At 36.6% G+C, this 23,366-nt stretch overlaps 1 protein-coding gene and 1 long non-coding RNA gene across 3 annotated transcripts in view; both read right to left on the bottom strand.

Moving 5' to 3' along the window:
• LOC123872932 (fasciculation and elongation protein zeta-2) overlaps nt 1–23,366 on the bottom strand; it is a 68,169-nt gene that overhangs the window by 23,353 nt on the left and 21,450 nt on the right. The gene's annotated exons all lie outside the window — the stretch shown is intronic.
• On the bottom strand, nt 5,666–9,047 carry LOC123872934. The gene is made up of 3 exons (XR_006797569.1): nt 8,946–9,047; nt 8,755–8,838; nt 5,666–5,831 (listed from the first exon to the last, which is right to left on the bottom strand). It is a non-coding gene; the product is annotated as an uncharacterized LOC123872934 (long non-coding RNA).

The following is a 23,366-nucleotide window of genomic DNA, read 5'->3' as shown; positions in this document are numbered from 1 at the left end:
TGCTTCTATCCTTCTAGTGTTTTTTATCCATCCTTTATAGCTATCGAAATGGAATTTAGTTTTTGTTAAATATTAGGCACCTAGGTACGTTTTAAATGTCTAACTTTAAATTCCCCTTTAATTAAGAGTGCTAAAAGTTATATCTTATAAGCTAGTGCGGAGTGCTAGGTGAGCTAGTCCAATAGATACGATATGATCTTGATTCTGGATTCAGATCCAGAATGGTTGTGATGAATCTGAATATAAATCTTGATTCTCAGAATCCAGATTAAAATCTGATGGTTTTAAAAAAAATGCTAAGTAAAGGTAGTAATATGTGATAGATAAACAGTCTCCTTAGACCGTAATTACTGACCGATCTCAAATTGCAATTCTGTAACTAAAAGAAGTTAGTGCACATGATAATTATAATAGCTTATAGCTACCAACAATGGAGTTATATGAAAAAAACAATCTCTACTGTCTGACATACTAGAAACGAGGTTAAGTTCGCAGTGTTCGTGTTATCAACGCACACAATGGCTTAGTAGGTCGTCGTAAGTGAAAAGATTATGACAACAATATCATCAATGTATAGATGTTCCGACAAAGTTGAATAACGTGGCATTTAATATTCTATTTTAGACCTTATTTCATGGGACCTTTGGAAAATTGTCTGCACTTTAGGAAAAGTCGTATTTAATAAGTATGTACTTAGGTAGATATGTCGCAGGGCAAAACACTACAAGTTAGGTATACACTGTATACTCTATTTATATTTCTATGTCTATGGTCTCCACTGTGTGGTGGGAGCCTTCGGCCGTGCCTAGTTACCAGTTAGCACCCTACCGGCAAAGCCGCGGCGCCAAGCGATTTAGCGTTCCGGTACGATGCCGTGTAGAAACCAAAGAATATAGACCATACCCCTTCCAGATTAGCCTGCTGCCATCTTAGACTGTATCATCATGATCACTTACCACCAGGTAAGATTGCAGTGAAGTGCTAACTTGTATCTGAAATAAAAAAAGTTACATAGGACTCCTCCCAACTCTCTACAGCCAACCATTAAATAGTACAGGATTGATTAATAACTGCTTGAAGATCATTAATAACCAGAAGTCCATTCACTATTGAGGTGAACTGCCAATTTTATGAAGAACGTTCAGAACCACAATAACATAAATTACCTCTCATACATAGCGCTCTAGGCTCTAGGCCAGGATGTTATTGATCCAATGCCGCGTTGTCGTAGTTACTTGCAAGTAACCGCAAGCCATTTACTGAAGTACCTAACTCTATCTTGTAAGTAATATCTATTGCATAAGAATCATCAAGGGATCATCTTGGTATTAACAGGGCTCTCTCCGTCACTTACTCCATACAATCGTAGTCCCAACTTCATTTGAATATTGAGCAACCAAAGTCAATGAAATTTTGCAGACATATTCTAGAAACTAATATTTGTGCCTGTGGTGTTTTAGATTTTTCTAAAAATATGTAGTTTTAAAATTACAAGACCGCGTAACTATGAAATCGAATATTTTAACGGAAATCTGGAAAACCACAGGCATAGATATTTCCCGGAACGTTTCTACAAAATTCCATTGAGTATGATTGGTTAGTATTCAAATGAGAGACGAACTACGTTTGTATGGAGTGAGTGACGGAGAGACTCTTAATCTTAACTGGTTTTTATCAGCGACTTTATCTGCATTAGATCATTCTCTTAGGAAACCATTTCCTCTCTTTCACTCACCTGCTCTTTTACCGGTTCATTAATCCATTACGAAAATATCACACGAAAACTATTCCAATAGGATTCCAAATTCTATAAACTCCTTGCTTGCAAGGCTAATCTAACCTATAATAATGAGGTCGACTATCTACTTGCGTTGTACCTACAAACATTGTTACCAGCAGCTATTATGCTGTATTGATCCATGAAAATATGGTTGCTACGAGAACAACGGCTTTTTTCGATCAATTTACTAATGGTTATTTTACTATACCTACGATTCTATCACTTCTAACACTTTATAGCTCAATAACAAGTTTCGGATATTACGCCTACCTACTTATATTACTTACCTATATCATCGATCCTTCAACCAGAGTTCTGAGAGTTCTAGATACATAATTCAGAGTCAAGAACTGGACTTCTAGTACGACAAATCAGTAGGTCTAGGTTTAAAAATCATCGTCAAACCTGACCAAATGTCATAAAACGTTATGGAGTTATGGAGTTGCCTGATCGCCAAAATAAATACATTGGTATATAATTACAGTCTATGCTTGGTATCTATTTATGTATTCATCAAAAATTGGTCCATTTTGGCAGTGGAATGCTGAATTTAGAACTCTGACTGAAGTATCGATACCCTACTTCTAGACTTATAGCATATCTGAGTGAAGTCAGTCAACGATTCATAATTTATTAGCATCGTGTAAGCGCTATTGATCCGTCTCGAGGGGTTGGCGATTGGCATGATCACGGAGCGTAGGTACGGCGTAGCTACATCCTTGCGACCTACTGACTGCCTTCTATCGATCAGGCAATCAAGTACCTACCTACCCTAAGTATGAAGTATATATCTGTGAAATCCGAAATAGAAATGGCATGAGTTTTTAAATTCATATAAACCTTTAGGTAAAAGTGTTTTTGAATCGTCAAGTGAACACTAGTTCGGAATCCGGAGCTTAAAGTGTACCTAGATTGAGTAAATACATTCGACGATTCATATTTTCATATTTGCTTACTACACCTACCTTCCTACGTACCGACTGCTTTCGATATCTATCGAAAAATCCATACAAGTTTTACCTAGCGTGACAAAAGTCACATAAAAATTAAGACAAAAACTGAAACATGTAAAATTCAGTGCTGAGATAAAAATAAAACACATTTGGAATCTGTCAAATTTTGGATGCCGATGTCCTATGACGGAAGCTGTAAAATATTCTAAAGTTAAAATTAGGCAATATTATTACACCGAAGACAGTGAAAAACTTACCTTCTATCCAAGCATAAAAAAAAAACTACTGTCGGTTATAGCTTCCATGAATATTAAAATAAAGCCAAGTAGAAAGATTCCGCACACAATTTCTACATTAAAAATTAACAGGTCTAAATCTACCTTTTCCCACTATTAGGCGTACCATTTTAGTTTAGATAAGTTGTGTCAAACAGAATTAGCCACATTTATTTAACTAATAAGTAACACTGTTAAAACCCCAAGAAATTAAAGTTTAATTATCATTATAGTTGTTATTTTGCATGTTTGTGATCATGTGATGACCCTTTTCTCGCTTTATCTTTACCGTTGACACTCTTATACGGTTGACCTCAATCGATTACTGACACAAGCCAGAGTTCCAACTTAATCAATTGAAAGTACCTATCTACTCGTCACTAGACGATTTCTATCCTAATTTTCTGCAACACTGTTCAAATAATGCTATTAGCGCCCAATCGCAATGTAATTTTCATTTTATTTTAGGTATGTAGATTAGTTTCTGCTTTTCCAAAAGAAACATGTCTTTGGTACAATAGTTTCTTAGTTTACCAAGTTTTCTTAGTTTAGTTAGTTTAGTTTTTCTTAGTTTAGTTGAATAATTATGTATTAAGAGTAATGGTTTATCGGCCAAAAGCATCATTCAATGTATCATGATTCATAACGAAAGATAGGTACTTTAGTCAGCCGGGATTAATCGTAATTACTCACACCATCGCCATTTGAGATCACGAGATCTAATCTAAATTAATGTAGTTTACCAAGCAATTTGAAGTCAAGATAAATCTGATGATTATAAAGAACCTAATAAAATTACGCAGCTAATTCTGTGTCGATGACGCCCTCATAGAAAAAAACTAAAAAACCGCGTCGTGTGTTATAACAGCGATGGTGTCCTATTAAGAAAAGGCGGGGGAGATTCAAATTTAGAATTTTATATCAGTCTTAGAGCTTTTTTTTTTAATTTTGCCGAGCGATGTCATTAACCGAAGAGCGTGAATGAGGGCATTACGATGTTGAAAAGTTCCTATTATTTTACGTCTATATCTACAAAGTATATTATAATAATAACTAGAGGTCACAGAGTTAATGCTAATCTCGTTGTTCCTATTAAAGCAAGAGTACCTAGTATGTTCTTTGTACTCAAAAGGTTTTCACTTTCCACGGTCTTAATAATAAATTCTTGGTAAAACAGTTATCGTATACTGAATCACCCGCTCAAAAATAGAGCCTCATAGTGAATCTTTTTTTAGATATTAAAAAAACATGACAACTTAGCAATAATTCACGGTTCATTGCCTCGTTGGAGTATTATAGTGCCCGAAAATAGATCGGTTTGTATACATTTTTTGTGGAAAGCAGGTGGGAGATGCCCGACCCGGTAAGCAGGTAGCGCACGGGACCTGTTACCTATATTCGCATTAAAATTTAACGATCATATTTTATTTTACCAGCTTGATCTCTAATATCTAATGCCTCACACAGTAAGAGCTACATATCCCCATCATCATATTACAAGCTGCGGATGTCCACAACTGAATATAGGCCTTTCACAAAGAATGTCACTCCACACGGCCCTCAACCTTCCTTATCCAATCACTTCCTGCTATGTCTACAGACCATCTTGCTGAAGGGCGCTTCTCACTACGGCTCTGCAAACGTCATTTCCGCTCCAAGCATGGCTTACCTACTACGATAGCCTGGCTCAACTACGGCTTCAGCAACCGTCGCGTCACTCCTACAAGCTGGCCTGCCCTCTACGACTTCAACTTTATCATTATGATCAACCCTTCGCCGGCTCACTACAGAGAACGGGTCTCCTTTCAGAGTGAAGGGTTTTGGCCATAGTCTACCACGCTGGCCAAGTGCAAATAAATGGACTTTACACTGTTCACACACCTTTGAGAACATCATGAAGAACTCTTTAGGTATGCAAGTTTCCTCACCATGTTTTGCGATATTTAATTATTACTTAAAATGCACATACTCCGCAAAGATAGTGGAGCGTGCCCGGGATCGAACCCCCACTCCGATTAGGAGGTGGGCGTCCTAACCACTAGATTTAGAAACTTGAGGTATTTTCTATAGCGTACAACACCAGACTCCCACTAAGAAAAGATTTTGAAAACGTCACCCAAGCAAGGCAGGTACCACAGATAACCCCTGTTCAGTGCAGGTACCTCAGATAGACTTATAGACAAATAGGTATGTAGTAAGTTTCATTTAAAACATCATGTCATAAAACTGGAAAAGTAGATTGTGCTGCATCACCTTGCCATATTGAAACTTGGAAGTTTAATATCTTACTAAGAAATATTTTCGATACAACAGCGTCTATTACATTTTTGTTTTGTTTACAATATCAATTTATTGGTATGGGAAGTGGTAAGTCGGGTGTTCCAATGGACGCCACACAGCTTGATTAACGACCCCGGTTTCGTTTGGTTTATTTTTATTCTTTTTTTTTAATGAATCTCTCGTGTTTAGATCCCATCTAATTGGATGACGCGGTGGAAATCCAGTGAACGGTTAAAAGTAGTATTATAACCAACTGCTTTAACAGTGCTCCGTTCATTTAATTTCTACTTAAATAAACTCGAAATGGGAATAATTGGATACAGTCAGATTTTTTTTTTACTTTATTCATTTTAAAACATTTTCTTTTAGTTCTGTATTAAGTACCTCCTTATAATCCAGCAAAGCTCCGCTTATAACCTACCTAGGTTATTAGGTTTTGCCTTTAGCTGTCTTCCAGTATCTATTGGTTAATTTTCGGTTATTTTTGTACTTACAGAACTTTCTTTTGAAACCAACGTCCTTTATTTCGTAATTGATACTTACCTGAAACAAAAAGAAATAGTTACTTAAAGAAAATACAACTTGTTACATTTTATTATATTTAAATATAAAAAAAAATTTGTTTGTGTGTTCATTCGTTTCTTATTTATGCGTTCGCCCAAAACTTTATACGTTGGCACTTGCGTGAAGATTTCTAGCCTAGTACCTACTCTAATATGCAATTGGTATCTAGTTACAGGCATCTCTATTAATTTATATAATCAAAATAACTAACATAATATAACTAACTACCTAAGTATTTAAAAAAAATCCCGTTGATAGTGAAAGTATCATCCGATTGGTACAAACCACTTGTCAACTCAAACACGAATTACGATAACACCTTTAAGTACCTGTGCATTAACATACGGCCTTTGCCGCGCCCAGCATAGCACGGACCAAACAAACGAACTACTGTTTAAGTACTTTCCTTGAGTAATTAGTGATCACATACTTTTATACTTACATTTATACTTTAAAGTTTAATTCTAATAAATACATAGATGCCTTGAGATCTACTTCACAAGATCTCTTTTAAAGATATCGAGCAAATGAGCAAATGAAGGGCACGTAGTTCGAAAAGGCATTGGGCGTTAGGGTCCCCAGGGTTATGGAGTGGGGACCTCCCACCGGAAGATACAGTGTTGGCAGAGGGACAGATATGAGACAACATCAAACGAGTCGCAGGAAGCCACTTGATTCAGACGGCACCAGACTGTGGTTTGTGGAAGTCCCTACAAGAAATTTGTTCATCCTAAACACCTTTACGTGAAGTTGAGGGATCTGTAGATGGAAGCAGTTCAATATTTTTCATGTGCGAGGTAGAAATAACCTGGATTAGGGATGAGGAGAAATGCCTGATGTATTCTATAAATTAATGATTCTTTAGGTCACCAATGTTCCGGTATTATAAATAAGCAAAGCTTCCTCAATTTTAATGCAACGCATAATTCTTGAAAGCATACCACCATTTAGTTTGGCTAAGGAATAGTATTGACCAGGGGATTTTCTTCTTTATCCATTTTGGGATTCCTGGATGATGAGTTAAGAGTCAAATAACAAAAGCATCTTTGTCTCTAATTTGATATTTTAAACCACCTACACTTTAAAATTATTATTCTTGATACATCTTATATGTATGACGTTTGTATTTTTGATAAGTCTAATCTCGATATTGATTGTTATTCCTCTCGTTATTCCTGCTTTATCTTCAGAACAGATCTCAGTAACCCATTGTGTTGTCTACAGGCATCGATGTCTACAGGCTACACAGCAATTACGCAACTTGTTTAGTCTACTGACGTTGATAAGTAGTATTTACGAGTAGGTACCTACCTATCTTCTTTATTGTGATCGTTTAGTACGTGAAAGTTTTGTAGATTATCCAAACACGCTTTCCTTAAAATAAACTTTTACAAACACCGATTATAGTTTGATACTTGGTGAAACAAGAAAAGTGTTAGCAAAGAAATCAGTTGTCGGACACTGTTTTCAGAAGATTGGGTTACTTACCTACATCATCCGTACTAATATTATAAATGCGAAAGTGTGTCTGTTTGTCTGGTACCTTTTCACGGCCCAACAGTTTAACCGATTCTGACGAAAGGTGCAGGGTTAGCTTATATCCCGGGGATGGTTAAATAGATATTTTTTTATTGTGTAGTAGGTAACTAGAAGGCATTGCTACATACCTACTCGGTTTGTGTAAACGTCTAGGTTCTAAATACACATTTGCCAACTAAGTACATATATTTAGTTCTTAAGTAAGAAGATTCTAACTAACATGACATTTGTATTTTTTCCGCCTCCGTAAGGCCATGCCTCCCACATAGCTTGTTCAACTATCAGTCACTTGTTCAAATATTATTATGTAATCAAATCAAATAACTACCGAGTAAATATTAAATCGACCTTCTAGTAGACGTTGGCTGGTATTTAATTTGATAGATCATTTGAAATAGCTAAACGAAGAGCATTTACAGCTAATTCAATCACAACTGGTACTAAAATATTTGTACTAGCAACTATGTAGTATTTTTGCCATTGATATGCCGCCGAATTAGCAGAATATGTTGGAAATTGGAACTGATCAACTCTTTTACCGTTACTTCGTAACGTAATAATCGTTTTGCTGTTGTTCTGTGACAATTAACTCGGTAAGTAATATCAGTAGAACGATCTAAGTAGCTATTGCACTCTATGCTTCATTTTTATTCAAGTCGGCCTTTATGTTTGAAGATTTAAAATAATATAATTTATCGTCTCTACCTTATTATGAATAGTAGGCGAATGTAATAAGCTATTCCGATTTCCGATTTGCATTTTTATTGGTATCAGCTTTATCATCATAAAATTTTAAAAATATTACGATTGAGAGACCTATTGGAGAAGGCAGAAGCAAGTACCATTAAGTTAAATATCATTTTGACCTCAGAGGCATCGTGTGGGTCGAGATGTCGATACCGCATGGCTCTTTTTTACAGTGTCTACATTTCTCAGACGCATTATTTATACAAATTGGTTATTGCACAATACGGTGAAGGTTAACAAGGTAAAAATGTTGATCTCACTTGACTTGATTTTGATCTTTACGTTCGTCCCTTATTTGGCTCGTGTCTGTTCGTGAAATTCTTTAACAAACTGGTTATTATTATAAGAGTACAGAAGGTGTTTGTTAAATGTACGTTCCAAGAGGTCCAGATTTTTCCAGGATGAAATGGTTAATGTAGAAAGATTCAAATAACTTACCTAGCAACGCAGTTACCAATAGACGGATTTTTGACGATTCAAAAGAGAGCAGGTAGGTAACTTTGTTAGATTATTTTATTTCTCCGCGATTCGACAAGTGTGGATGAAGATTTTTTAAAGATCCCATAAGAATTTTACGAAATCTCGACTGAGGAGGTCTACATTACAGAGAACTTACATGTAAAATTTTGTAGATCGAGTGGTTTGAGCTGCTCGTTGATCTGTGTCAGTCAGGTTCTTCTTTTATAACTATCCTTAGAACCTACAGTGAGTACAGAAGACGACAGATAAGATTGGAATTTCAAAAATTTTCACTTATGTTCAAATTCCTTTCTACTTTACAATAGAGTTCGAGTTCTGAATGTTTACCGTCCTAAACAAATACCTACCAGTATTTGCTTTCATTATCACCACTAAGGAAACCGACTCCATGGAATTCCAAAACTAATTCATGAGTTTCTTTATCTATTTTGATTATAATTATTATTGTTATCATAGTAGATAAGAAACCAGTTATGCTTTTATCTGGGTTAGTGTGTTTATTCTCTTAGATTATTTTATTCATAAAACTATTGAATAAGATCACAGTCAAGTGCAAACTGGTTTAAACAAAAAAGAAGCCTCTATCATTGTCAAGTAAGCATTAATTATTCAGAAATATGAGTTGTATGACCGTCTTATTGTCATTGTATTCATAACAAATCACGTTTTAGGTACTTGTCATCGTGACTATTGACTAGGTACTCAGGAAATGGACTGTCTATCTATGACTGTATTGTCGCCAAGATATCGATTTGTTAACAGAGCTCTCTCCGTCACTTACTCCATACAATCGTAGTTCCCATTTCATTTGAATATTAAGCAACCAAAGTCCATGAAATTTTGCAGACATAGTCTAGAAACTAATATCTGTGTCTGTGGTGTTTTAGATTTTTCTAAAAATATGTAGTTTTAAAATTACAGGGGCTCAAAGATTTGTATTTTTCTTTAAAAAAAGGCCCAACTTTGTGCTCGTTTTTCTAGACAACGAAGCAATTTAATGAAATTTGGAAAAACCACAGACCTAGAAAATTTAATGAATATTATGTAGTAAAAAAATTATCGTTATATATTTTATATTGTTATAATTATGTGGGAACTACGAAAACCAGAAATTACACCCAGAAATCTTGAAAATTTCGTGCTGTCTCGATTTGTGCAAGCGGGGTGGTGAAGTGCGGGGGACGACACGTGAAACTGACAGAAACTGACAGTCTAAACACACGGGCCACATTTAGACTGCACCCAACTCCAAACTTGTCGATAGGTCTAACTAAATACACTGGTACATTTCAACTTGCGTTACCTACTCAGACGTTGCCTGTAGATAAAAATATGTCTCATGTTTGCTGGCAATAGCACATGCATCAAACCCTGCAAGTTGCAACTCTCTTGCAACCTATTCCTCACGCAATACGCACAGCTTTAATATTATAATTTTTGACAATGTATACTATATGTAATGCCATATCACAGGTCACTCTCTGATTTATTGCTAACAATTTACTTCCAAATGCAAAGAAATCTAAGTGTGTTGAATTCACACTGCCCAATACCAGGACCTTAAATGACATAAATTCATTGATAAATAATCATATGTTGAAAATAAAGGAGAACCCCGTGTTTCTCGGTATAATGTTAGATGCAAAGCTTCTATGGAACACCCACATATCAACACTTGATGGTAAACTCAGCTCTGCTGCTTACACTGTTAGAAAAATTCGACAGGTACTGACGTGGAAACTGCAAAAATTGTATATTTTGCTTATTTTCACTGTATTATGTCTTACGGACTCTTGCTATGAGATAAAGCGGTAGATATTGAGAAAAAAATGTATTACAGAAAAGGACAGGACGTGCAATTTATAATTTAAAACCGCGCGCTGCCATACAAAAAAATATAAGGAAATAAGTACCTTATCTATTATCTTATAGTAGCTTCTAAATATATTTACAACTAGCTAATGCCCGCAGCTTCGCTCGCGTGGATTTAGGTTTTTAAAAATCCCGATCCTTTCATTTCCCAGAACAAAAGTTGCCTCTCCGTAATAGCCCGTCCCCGGGATGCAACTTGTTTCTGTATCACGTAAGAATATTTAAACGGATGATCTTTTTCAAATCCCGAGGGATCACCAGGATTTAGGAATGCAATTTCTTACAGCATCAGGGTTGAGGTCAACGACAAAGTGTTTACTTGGTATAGATACCTTCAATATCAATTAATAATCGACACTTTTTAAATCCCATTAGCTTAAGTAGTCAGGTCCCCTGCAACATCAGGGTTGAGGAGTTGGAATCCAAATTTTTTATTGAACAATGTCGCAAACTTTCTTTATCGATTAAAAAAACTACCCAAAATTACGCAGTTAGGTTACCTGCCAAATTTCATGGTTTTGAGTCAACGGGAAGTACCCTAGAGGTTTTCTTGACATAGGTACACGACAGACAGAGAGATAGACAACAAAGTGATCCTATAAGAGTTCCGTTTTTCATTTTGAGGTACGAAACCCTAGAAAACGTAGGATCGGCATTCCGAACCAGTGGTAAATTTTTCTGACCATCCAAAAACACTTTGAAGTTTACCTAAAAGTTTACAGGAATAAAAATTTATCATTGTATTCCATTCCATTTCATTCTATTCCATTCTGTTCAAAGATAAATAGATAATAAAAATATTTGTCACCGAAACAATAATTTACGATACATCGACCAATATCAATTTTACTGATGACAATCTGACTATTACCAAAGTGAACGACTACTATAATATCTATTATATACGACTAACATAATATGTATTATAAATTGTGTGCCGTTTGCATTCTCACTAGGTTCTCATTAAGTTTGTTTTATTTGGTTAAACTTTCTGGCATTTATATTGTTATGACGTTTAATTGGCAAACAGTCTGTTTATTGGCTGAAACTCAAAAATTCAGCCAATCACAACAAAGAAAATATTGTAATAATGATTGATGCAGCTTTCTGTAATTGAAAACAAAATATTTGACATTAACTTGAATGTGACAGTGTTTTCCGAATAGGGTTGCCAGAGGCCCCGTATTTTACTGGTTACCCCGTATTTCAGGATACAGAAACCTGTAATTATGAAAATAAAATACGGGGCAAATAAAACTAAATATTTTTAGGGTTCCGTAACTCAAAAGCAAAAAAGAACTCTTATAGGATCACTTCGTTGTCTGTCAGTCTATCAGTCTTTCCGTCTGTCCGTCTGTCCATCTGTCATTCTATCCGTCTGTCATGTGTTCATGAACAAATATTAGTATTTTCAATTTTCAAACTAAGATAACTACATATATCAAGTGGGTTATCATATGAAAGGGCTTTACCTGTTCATTCTAAAACAGATTCTTATTTATTTTTATGCATATTTTTTTAATGCATAACAGTTTTTGATTTCTCGAGTAAAATGATGATGCAGTCTAATTTCTTGGCCGTTAGGGCCATACTAACCATATAACTAGCCATGACCGAAGCCTCCCACCAGACCAGAAATTTCGAAATGGCGACTGCGCCTGGGAAGCCGTCAAAAACCTAAGCCTAAAATAATACTTACACTATTTCTTGCATTTGCTTACCAATTTTTTTTTGGAAATATATCAAACATTTCGCGCTCACTTCACTCGCGCTTTGAATTTCTATTACTTGGTGTAAACCCCGCAATTTCGTTTGCATGAATTTAGATTTTTAAAAATTCCGTGGGGGATTTTCCGGGCTAAAAAGCCGCCTAAAAAAAATGTCTGGGATGCAAGTTACCTCTGAATAGTAAGTACCAAAATTTTGGTAAAGAAGATGGGCCGTGAAAGGGTAACAAATAGATAGGCAAATAGATATACTGTCGTATTCGTAATATTAGTATGGATAGGAAGCTTTAAAAATAAAATCTTGCTATGGCTACACTCGTTTCCCTTTCATTTTAATTTTTTCTGTATTGAACCAAAAACACTTACGCTCACTGCGCTCGCGCTTTTTTATTGTTGTATTTTATCTCACTGTCAAATTGAAAGGCGAAATTCCACTAACCAGGTAATTAGCCCATAAAGTTGAGCGAATGTTTTTTTCCTCATGACAGGATTCAGTTCCGGCCCTAATAAAACCTCTCCCGCAATCGATTCCTGGCTACGGCCATAGTATTGATACTGTGAAGGTGGAATTACAAATTAAATGTAATTTTAAGTTGAAATGAGAAGATTGTATGCATGAAATGTATAACATTTTGCTTTACAACACTAAGAGTTTTTAAAAGCTATTTAAATAAATAAATCTTTTATTTAAAACCACATTGCAAACACAGTTCACCAATCAAGATACGGCAACATACAGAGAAAAAATACAAAACTTATAAATAAACTGAAATATCTAAATAGGCTTTCCATGTATTTCAGAGAGAAACACCGCCTATATATATATTCTTCAAATACTTCAAAATTTCAAATTTCTTCAAATCTAAACCCCGTATTTTTGATGGTGGTAGCCTGTAAATCAAAAAGAGCCAGGTGGCAACCCTACTTCGACCTAGACAGAATGAAAAATTGTTTTCATTACTCGGTATGCCTACTGCCATAGTGTGACAGAAAGTGTGACGGTAGTTGTGACCTCTGATTGGCCGACTCTCTTTCACTATTTGCTAAAATTGATGATTGCAACAACAATTTTTTCTTTTTTGTAATCGAAAACAGAACACGGACGTCAAACAGGTTGACTAATTGCAATCATTTCTGACCGGCTAACATTGTTCCGCTAGTGGCTCAAACTCACTGTCGCAGCAAGAACATGGTAAATTCAGCCAATCACAGCAATTTGAAATTTGGTTATCACAAATGTACCGATCTAGGAACCGAGAATGCACGAACCAGGGCAGATAGAGATAAGAACAATAATATCATACGTAGGAAATCGACGGGGGATCGTTGGCAAGGATAGCCTTAAGATCTTTATCGCCAGTTCATATACATAATAGAAATTCGGCCCTAGAATCACCTTGTGGGACACCTTTCGGATTTTTTTTTATAACGTATTTATACGCATATATATAGTTGTACATATAGTTGACCTATTTATACTTATCAGTGACTAAATTGTATTGATGCAAATAATTTGAATTCTTTACTACACACTAAGATCATCTAATATATTTCTGTATCATATTTTTTTACACATTATACTGCATCTAGTACTTTGAATAAATTACTGTGTGACAGCATATCCAGGTATGCTTATTTACCTGTTAATCTAGAAAAAAATCTCAAAATCTAAAGTAAAATAAATAATAATGAATAATCTCAACAGAATAACAAATAATATCAATTTGCATTTTACCCATATTATCCTTATCAGCAGTCTATTTACGAAGGAAATAAAACAAACAAGAAATCTAGACCAGTTCAACTTTATCGCGCACTGATAAAGGCCAATGACCGCACCACTCTAGTAATTATGATTGTTGTTCAAATAAAAAGATGCGAAGAGCAAAAAATGCGAAATGTTAATTGTTGGCGTGGGAATAATTGAGTGTATTTAATTTTAGTCTAAGAGACGGCTGTCAGGTCTCTATTGAATGGAATACATAATCAAAGTTGTACAGATATGTCTATACTCGGAGTTGCAAAATTTTTTATATACTACACTCGTTTTGATGAATTTCTTTGATTTTTTGTACTCCTTGTTTTTGTAAATTTACAACTTTTTGCAGGACTTATACTTGCCGTTTAAGCTTTAACAAATGAATCAAGTTTAGTGATTCTTTTAAACATTTAACCAAACTTACAAAAAGGCATCTCTAGTTACGGAAAACATTTATGATATTTTGCTGAAAATCCTGTCTATAAAAAGTCCTGCGTTAATTTTTAAATTAAGTTGATGTTATTTCTTCCGCTGTCTCTTTTCGTAATTGCTTACTAAAAAATATACATACCTATTACACTTGCAAAGGAAGTGCGTTCTGATTCTTGATGATTATTTACTTATCATTATATCTGAAAAAAATATCTACATAACACATCCATCTAGATATCTATCGGTGTGCTTTTGTTTTAATGCTTGGCCGTTTGTTATCAAAGGTACCTAATACCTATTGAGCGTAAGTATTTTGACTTAGACTTTACTTAGAGATAAAACGAGACAGATTTATATCAGATATAATATTATATCCGTCTCGTTTTAACTGTGGTAGAAATCAGAGCAAAGTCAAAATACTCTGTAGATCCCAATTCCCAACCCAAGACTTGAGGTAAAATACTTAATGTGCTTACAATGTAAGGATAAGGGCTGTCTACGATAGGAGAAGAAATGTTTTTGTGTTCAACAAACAAAGAAGCTTTTGTTTGTCTGTCTGTACTTCTAAAATCGTTGGAAGGTTTTCCCTTAACTTTCATAAATATAAACATAAAGTCTATGTGCACTACAATTGTCACAAACAGTAAATGTACATTATAACTACCTATAAATTACAAGTAAGTAGGTAACGCAGGCATTACGCATTCACTTGACATACATTTTACTTTTTAATCATTATAATATCTACGATATCTACTCGTAACATCCACCATTTATCATTCTAATAACTTGTTGCTGTGTCGTTTACTGTATGCCAACTTGTAAATTTTTGGTCCTTCAAGCCGGATAATATTTTATTTGGGACGACAAGAAATGTGCCTACAATACATAATTTATTGTACTGACGAAGTAGCGAAAAACTAACGAACTGAAGAAGTAGCCATTTTCTAGTATTGTCACAAATACGTTTTGCTTTCACCATGGCTTGTCTGCTAATTATATTGACAGGCCATCAAATCGTCATCTGATCACGCTAACGAGAAAGTATAGCTTGACCAAATATAAAAAAAAAACTTGCTCTGTGGGCGCCACTAGTATATTATGGTCTATGGTCACTAAGTAGGTATAATACATTGTCTTGTATAGTATATATGCGTTCCACGGGTTTTCCGCAATATGGCGAGGTATTTCATTTTTCTGGGCAGGCTTTAATTTGATAACGCCTCTGTGACAGTTTTACGATAGCTCTGTGTAATAAATTGGTAACTACAATGTGTTGCTGAGCTCTGTTGTTCAGATGAAATTTGAGTCTCAATTGTTTTTGCTTACCAGATAAATTGGAGACTAACGACCGCCAAGAATCAGTTTTTTTTTTTTGTAAACAGGTTTCGTGTTTACCGGAGCCAAGATGGGATAGGACTACAATTTGACCGACCGATGTTGAAAAAGTAAATTCAAGTTGAGAAAAGTCTGACACTTTAACTGAATGGTTAGAACAATGAGTAGAAACTACTGACAAAAATAAAAATTTGCTATTTACCAACATGTAAAGGCATGGGTAAAATCTGGTAAACTAAAATACTCGTAGGTATGTATGTAGATATATCTTGTTCGTACAAGAAACTTCGATCGTAGTCCTAAATACTTACCTGTGAAAATCTCTAGAACAGTGTGGCATAAATATCTTATTATACTTTATACATAATAAAAAATTTGAGATTTTAATAATTCTTTTACCATTAGAAGGCCACTTTATCCAGTAGTTACACTAGGTTTAAATAAGGTACTCGTAGGTACATATCGCGTACGAAGTCACTGGTAAAAGCTAGTATTTTCTAACTTAAGGAATTTATGTATCCATCCCTTACAAAGAACGTAATACCTATGTACAGTATACGTGTAATACAGCAGATTTTAACATCCATTGCTAATCTTAATGACATGCATAACCGCGTGGGTCTAAGTTGCATTAGACACGTGCGCGTTTGAAGCCCTATAGGGACATGTCGTCACAGATAGCCCACATGATAATATAACAATCTCCTAGAAAGTCACTATTTGTGGGCGTCAGCTAAATAAATTAGTCAAGCGGAAAAATTTAAGATTTAATAGCATTTTTAACGATGCCACGGTTATAATTCGCTTATTTGGTCTCTTTAGAAAGCAACTTTTTTTAATTTGCAGAAGTAAGGCTTGCTATGCGATTGAGAGTTTCGAAACTTTATTTAGGTAAGTATTTAGAAATGTTATTTTCTTAAAAGATAAGTCTGCCTGAGTTACTTTGTTTGTAGTTAGAGAAAAACAAGAGGCGCGCTCTTTCACGATGCTATTTCTAACCAGAAATGTTCAGTTACATTCATATTAAATGTAATAAAACAAGGCAGGGCGACCAACAACTGATTTATTATCGAAATACCCTCAAGTACATTATAATAATTACACTACATCTTTCTTTTTCTATACTGAAAAACAATTGATGTGTGAGACATGCATAAAAATTAATATCCTTTAATATCTCTATTCATCTCATCATATTACAAAATCTGTTACTGTATAAACTATAAAACCATTCTATTACATATTCCAATATAAAATAAAAATGCACAACACAAAATAAAATTATTAGTAGTACCTATACTAAATTAAAATAATTCATTTCTAAAATTCATCATTGAATAAAATAAAATAAGATAAATTAACAATGGTGTACACTAACAACCTACGCAACAACACTATTCTGAATTATTTTTATCATATAGACGGCAAGCCCTTCTCGTGCGACGAGGCAAGGCAAAATCCTGCGGTGGAACAGCGTCTTTCGACGTTGCTCCGGCTGAGCCCGCACTCATGAGATCAGTATCTGTAACCGTACCTGATTCACCTGCATTTGTACTATTTTCCGTTGAACGTGTCTCGCATTCGTTGTGCCTTCCCTCGGACGCCTGCTCGCCCTGTCTATTTACCAGGTGTCGCCTATTGCGCCGATATTTACGCCTGGTTTGATCCTCTACAACATAAGACCTAGGTTCCGCAGTCTGCTGAACCACTTTTGCGAGCTTGCGTTCCTTGCCGTCTACTATCACAACCTTATCATTCGTGTGAAGCGGTGGAAGGGTTTTCGCAGACCTATCATAGTATACTTTTTGTTTTTGTTGATGTTTCAATATAGCGCTATAGTTTCTTTTACGATCAACCGTTTCATCAAAAAGTTTGTGATATGTCGGCAACCGCGTATTTAATCTCCTACCCATCAGAATTTGCGCGGGCGAATCGATATTTTCGCGTGGCGTGGTTCTCAAATTTAACAACCCTATATAATAATCTTCGCCTGAGTCGCAACATTTCTTTAGTAAGTTTTTCACCGTACGGACACTCCGTTCGCTTTTGCCATTGCTCTGTGCATATAAGGGAGAAGATGTGACATGCTTGATGTCCCACGCACGAAGGAAGGCCTGAAATTCACTAGATACATACGCCGAAAAATTATCTGTCAGTAATTCGTTTGGAATTCCATGTCGCGCGAATTGTTCTTTCATAGCCTTTATTATAGACTTACTATTTATAGAATTTAACTCAGTAACTTCAACAAAGTTAGAAAAATAATCCACTAAAATGAGGAAGTACTTCTTTCTATACTCAAATATATCCGAGCCCAGTTTGAACCAGGGTACATCCGGAATAGCGTGCGGCAACATCGGCTCGCGGCGCGGCGCCGGCGCATACCGTTCGCACGTCGCACACTCGCGCACCGCGCGTTCGATGTCGCGCGACATGCCTACCCAGAACATTACTTGACGCGCGCGCCGCTTGCACCGGTCAATACCAAGATGCCCCTCGTGGATTCTCTGTAGCATATCTCCTCGTAAGGCTGCTGGAATATACAACAAATAATCCTTTAATATTAAACCATCCACATATTGAAGACTTTCCCGATAAGACCAAAAAACTCTAAGATCCCCTTTTACGTCGTATTTATTTCTAGGCCATCCTTCTACTATATACTTAAGTATTTCTTGGCATTCTTTATCCTTTTCTGTATGTTTTTTTATCAGCATCAACTTTTGATTGCTGAACTGTAAATTATTAATCATAAAACAAGTATGAGCCTCTAAACTTTCATTAAATTTTTCATACATACAGTCCGATAACGGCGCACGAGATAACGTGTCCGCTATATACATATACTTTCCCGGAGTATAAGTGACCTTAAAATCATATCTTTGAATCCTTAACAACATGCGTTGTAACCTCGCGGGAACCGAGGAAAGCGATTTTGCAAAAATAGCTTCGAGTGGTTTATGATCACTCTGTACCGTGACATCGCATCTTCCAAATATATATTGATGAAAACGTTCACACGCAAAGACGATGGCTAACATTTCTTTTTCTATTTGCGCGTACCGTCGCTGCGTGTCGGTGAGCGTGAGCGAGGCGAACTCGACCGGGCGGCCCCCCTGCAGCAGCACCGCGCCCAGCGCCTCCGAGCTCGCGTCCACCGACAACACCACCGGCAGCTCGCCGGAATACAACGCTAGTACCGGAGCCGTTGCGATTTTGTTTTTTAATAACTTAACCGCCTCCGAGTGCACCGAATCCCAGACCCATTCCGCGTTTTTCTTTAAAAGATGCCTAAGGACAGCTACGGACTGCGAGTAATTAGGAACGAACTTCGATAAATAATTAATCATACCTAAAAACCGCTCCAACGATTTTCTATCCTTAGGCTCAGGCATTTCTAAAATAGCTTTAACTTTATTAACGTCCGGTCTCATACCGCGTTCATCGAAAATATGGCCCAAGTACGTTATTTCTTTAACTCCGAATTTACACTTATCCTTATTAAATCTCATACCTATTTCCCGTGCCCTCTCAAGTAATCGTTTTAAACGTACATCATGCTCTTCGCGAGTTCTACCCCAGACTACTATATCATCGATAAAGGAATCGACTCCTTCCAGGTCCTCCAGATGTTGTCGCACCCTCGAATGAAATAATTCTGGCGCACAGCTTATTCCGTACGGTAACCGCAGGAACTGGTATCTGCCGAATGGTGTGCTGAAGGTACACAGGTCGGCGCTAACCTCGTCCAGCTGCAGCATCCAAAACCCACAGCGAGCATCGAGTACGCTAAAGAACCGCGCCCCGCGAAGTCGCGTCGCTAGATCAGTCACCGTCGGCAGAGTAAAATGCGCACGCTTGATAGCACGATTTAACGGTCGCGGGTCTAAGCATACACGTATATCTCCGTTCTTTTTCGCTGTTATCACGATGGCATTAACCCATTCAGTTGGACGCTGTACTTTACAAATCACCTCCAATTCCTCCATACGCTGCAACTCACTATAAAGTTTATCCTTAAGCCCTAGTGGAACCTTACGAGCTGGGCATATGCTCGGTTGCGCCGTTTCATCTATAGTGATCCTGTGTACTCCCGGTAATTTCCCTATGCCCTTAAATAAATCCGTATAATCCTTATCAATATCTAATGCATCTACCCGTTGTATCAAGCCTAACTTCACACAAGCACTTAGTCCTAAAATATTTTGACATTTCATGTTACACACTACAAACTTTAGGTTATATTCTACTTGCTTATACTTTACTAATACATAACACTGTCCTATTATCGGCACAATATTACCCGTGTAAGAATGCACACGGCCACTGTAGGGACTTAAATTTTTAACATGAAGGCCTAATTCCTCATAATCGAATTTTGACAGAATATTTATCATCGATCCTGTATCTAATTTGAATTCTAATCGCTTACCAATAAAGTCCAAAAACGTAGTCCATTCCTTCGGCTTGCCCTCACCGATCACATTCACATAAATTAACTCATCATCATCGGATCTGTCCGATTCACTACACTCACTTATTTTGTGAACCCGTTTTCCCACTGATTTACACCTCCGGGCGAAATGCCCCCGGGATTTACACGTAAAACAAATAGCTTGAATCGCTGGGCAACGCTGCCCGTCACAAAAATCCTGGCCACATCGATCGCACGCGCGGCCCTCCCGGCGCACGGGCCGCGCCGGCCGGCGCTCCTCGCCGCGCGCCCCGTCGCGCCAGGAGCCGCGCGCGCGCGACCCGTCGCCGTCGCCTCGATCCCTGCCTCGTCCAGCCTCGCGACCGCTCCGACCGGCCACTCCATCCACCTGTATGCTCGTACTTGCCTCCTGTATTTGACGGCTTTCATGTCTGGATGCCTCATCAGCCTCGCAAATTTGCACCGCCTTCGCCAGATTTAGATCATCCGTCCTCAACAGGCGATCTCTCACGACGTTATTAGATATACCGCATACGATCCGATCTTTTATTAAATCATCCGTGAGCTGTTCGAATTTGCAATCTTGGCTTAGTAATCTGAGGGCGGTTACATATTTACCTATAGGCTCACCTTCGCTTTGATTTCTTGTAAAAAATTTAAATCTTAACATCGTCACGTTAGCCTTTTTGGTTCCAAAAAAGTCATCAAATTTACTTTTTAAACATTTCAGGTCGTCTGCACTTTCACCCTTACTGTACGTGAATGTAGAATAAATTTCATAACCGTCTGGCCCGATGAGGTTTACCATCAAGCTGGCCTGCACATCCTGAGTTTCCTTTATTATTCCTGATGCTTTGAGGAATATTTCAAATTGCTTCCACCATTTTGACCATGCATCGGCCCGTGCGGCCGGACTTCCTTCAATGTTAAGCTCGGGTGGCGGTCGAGCGTGCTCCATTCTTACTATTTTTTAATTATCACTTCACTATTAATACTATTATGACTTATTATTTCAATATAACATTATAATTATTCTTTATTTTATCATTTTTCACTCTCACTCACTGCCACCATGTAATAAAACAAGGCAGGGCGACCAACAACTGATTTATTATCGAAATACCCTCAAGTACATTATAATAATTACACTACAAAACTTCCAAAAGAAAAAATATCATTTATAGGATCACTTCGTTGTCCGTCTGCCTGTTAAAACCCTTTTTCTCAGGAACGCGTGGTGGTATCAATTTGAAATGAAAAATCAAACTTCTAAGTCAAAGTTAATTCGAAACGATTCAAAAGTTTTAGCTCCATATTTTAAAACTTGCCAAAAACCCTGTATGGTACCTACTTCCCGTTGGCCTGGAATCACGAAAGGCAAGTAGCAGGCAATAGGAAAAATGCGTTAACCATAGTAGTTACATAAGTACCAACTTATTTTTGCAGTAGGTATTCAAGATAACCTATGCAACAAAAAATACACGTATTCTTCCAAGGTACGGAACTCTTGGAACCTACTTGTCCAGCTTTTTACTTCTGGAAGCGCAACATCAAAAAGAAGTTAACATATCTTATGAAATAGTAAAAATGATAAAAAGAAAGAAATCGCGCCATGTGGGATCATCGCATGTGGTTTTCACCGCAATGCGTCTTCCGGCTGCAGCTGCCTGTGTTTTCATGATTTATAATATTTCCTAACATTTCGGCGTTACGCTTTTAAACTTGTACGTTTTATTGCTGACTACGAGCACCGGTAGTGAAAAGTTATTTGATTAATCATCACGATCAACCCATCCACTGCTGAGTTCGGGTCTCCTCTCAAAATGAGAAGAGTTTCGGCCATAGCTCTCCACGCTGGCCGAGTGCGGATTGGCAGACTACACATACCTTTCAGAACATCATGCAGAACACTCAGGCATGCCAGTTTCCACACAGCCATTTAAAAAAAATACATCCAGAGTCACTCGGGATGATATTGTAAGGATTATGACAATACCCCATACATATGCTTTGTTTTCCTCTTTAGGCCATAGTTCTCCACGCTAGCCAAGTGCGTATTGGGAGAACCTTTCAGAACATTATGCAGAACTCTCAGGCATGCCAGTTTCCACAAAGCCATTTAAAAAAAATATGTCAGCCAGTGTCACTCGGGATGAAGGAAGGATTATGTCGACGATACCCCATACATCCAAATTGTTCAGGCATTTAATAGTCATGGTGGAATACAGAAATCCACATGTAACATTACATCACATGAACCCTGAAAACATTACCTACACTCCTTTTTTTGGGCATTCTGGGAATTAAAGTAGGTACTACGAATTCACAATTTTGAAATGGTATAAAATAAATCGACGACCCGAGAGACGGGATCTTCTGAGGTTTTTTTTTAAGTTAAAAAATATCCGTTTAATTAACATAAAATAGGTAGTCATAAAGTCATGTTGTAGTATCAAATTTAAACACGATGTATCGCACTAATTAGATAATTACGATCAGAAATTCCTACACGTTTATTACTTAATTGGCAGTATCAATTAAATTGTGCACTCATAAAATGAGTAAGTATGTATGTATAGCGGCTATCAATAGTAAATCTGAGTATCGATTTCACTGAACTAGGTTTACTGCTATGTGAAACTAGTTTCAAATCATTATTTATTGTAGAGATGCAGTTACTTAGCTGTTACGTCCATTTTCTTTCAATGTTAACAGGTAAATAGGTATTATATTATCTTTTGCAATATCTTATTTCGGTGTATTTGTTCTTCAATAATATTTTCGTCTCAATAGATTTTATTCGATTCTAATGAAAATTAAGGTTTTTTTAAATTAGAAATTAAAATATTATGTGGGTACTTTTTATCGATAATCTGAAATCATCAAGTTAATTTTATTGTACACGGGTACATGTGCGTTTATTTACATTATAAATGTTCATGTCCATTGTCCATCAAATGCAAATAAATGTGAGTCAAGTAATTGATTTGTAATCGTTTGGGAATTAAAACTCCGTATTCCATAGCCCATAGGTAGGTAGGTACAGTTTGAATTGCAAAATAAGCTGAGTAGTGTTATTATCGCACATACCGCTACTTATATGGAAAGTATTGAGTAAGATTAAAACATTTATGGGCATGTTTTATAACATGGTACCAAGTGTTGAATTTCGAATAAAACAATGT

This window comes from Maniola jurtina, chromosome 16, assembly GCF_905333055.1.
Source record: "Maniola jurtina chromosome 16, ilManJurt1.1, whole genome shotgun sequence".
NCBI classification, from domain to species: Eukaryota; Metazoa; Arthropoda; class Insecta; order Lepidoptera; family Nymphalidae; genus Maniola; species Maniola jurtina.
The sequence above is the reverse complement of the archived record's forward strand: the minus strand, read 5'-3'. Positions and strand labels throughout refer to the sequence as shown.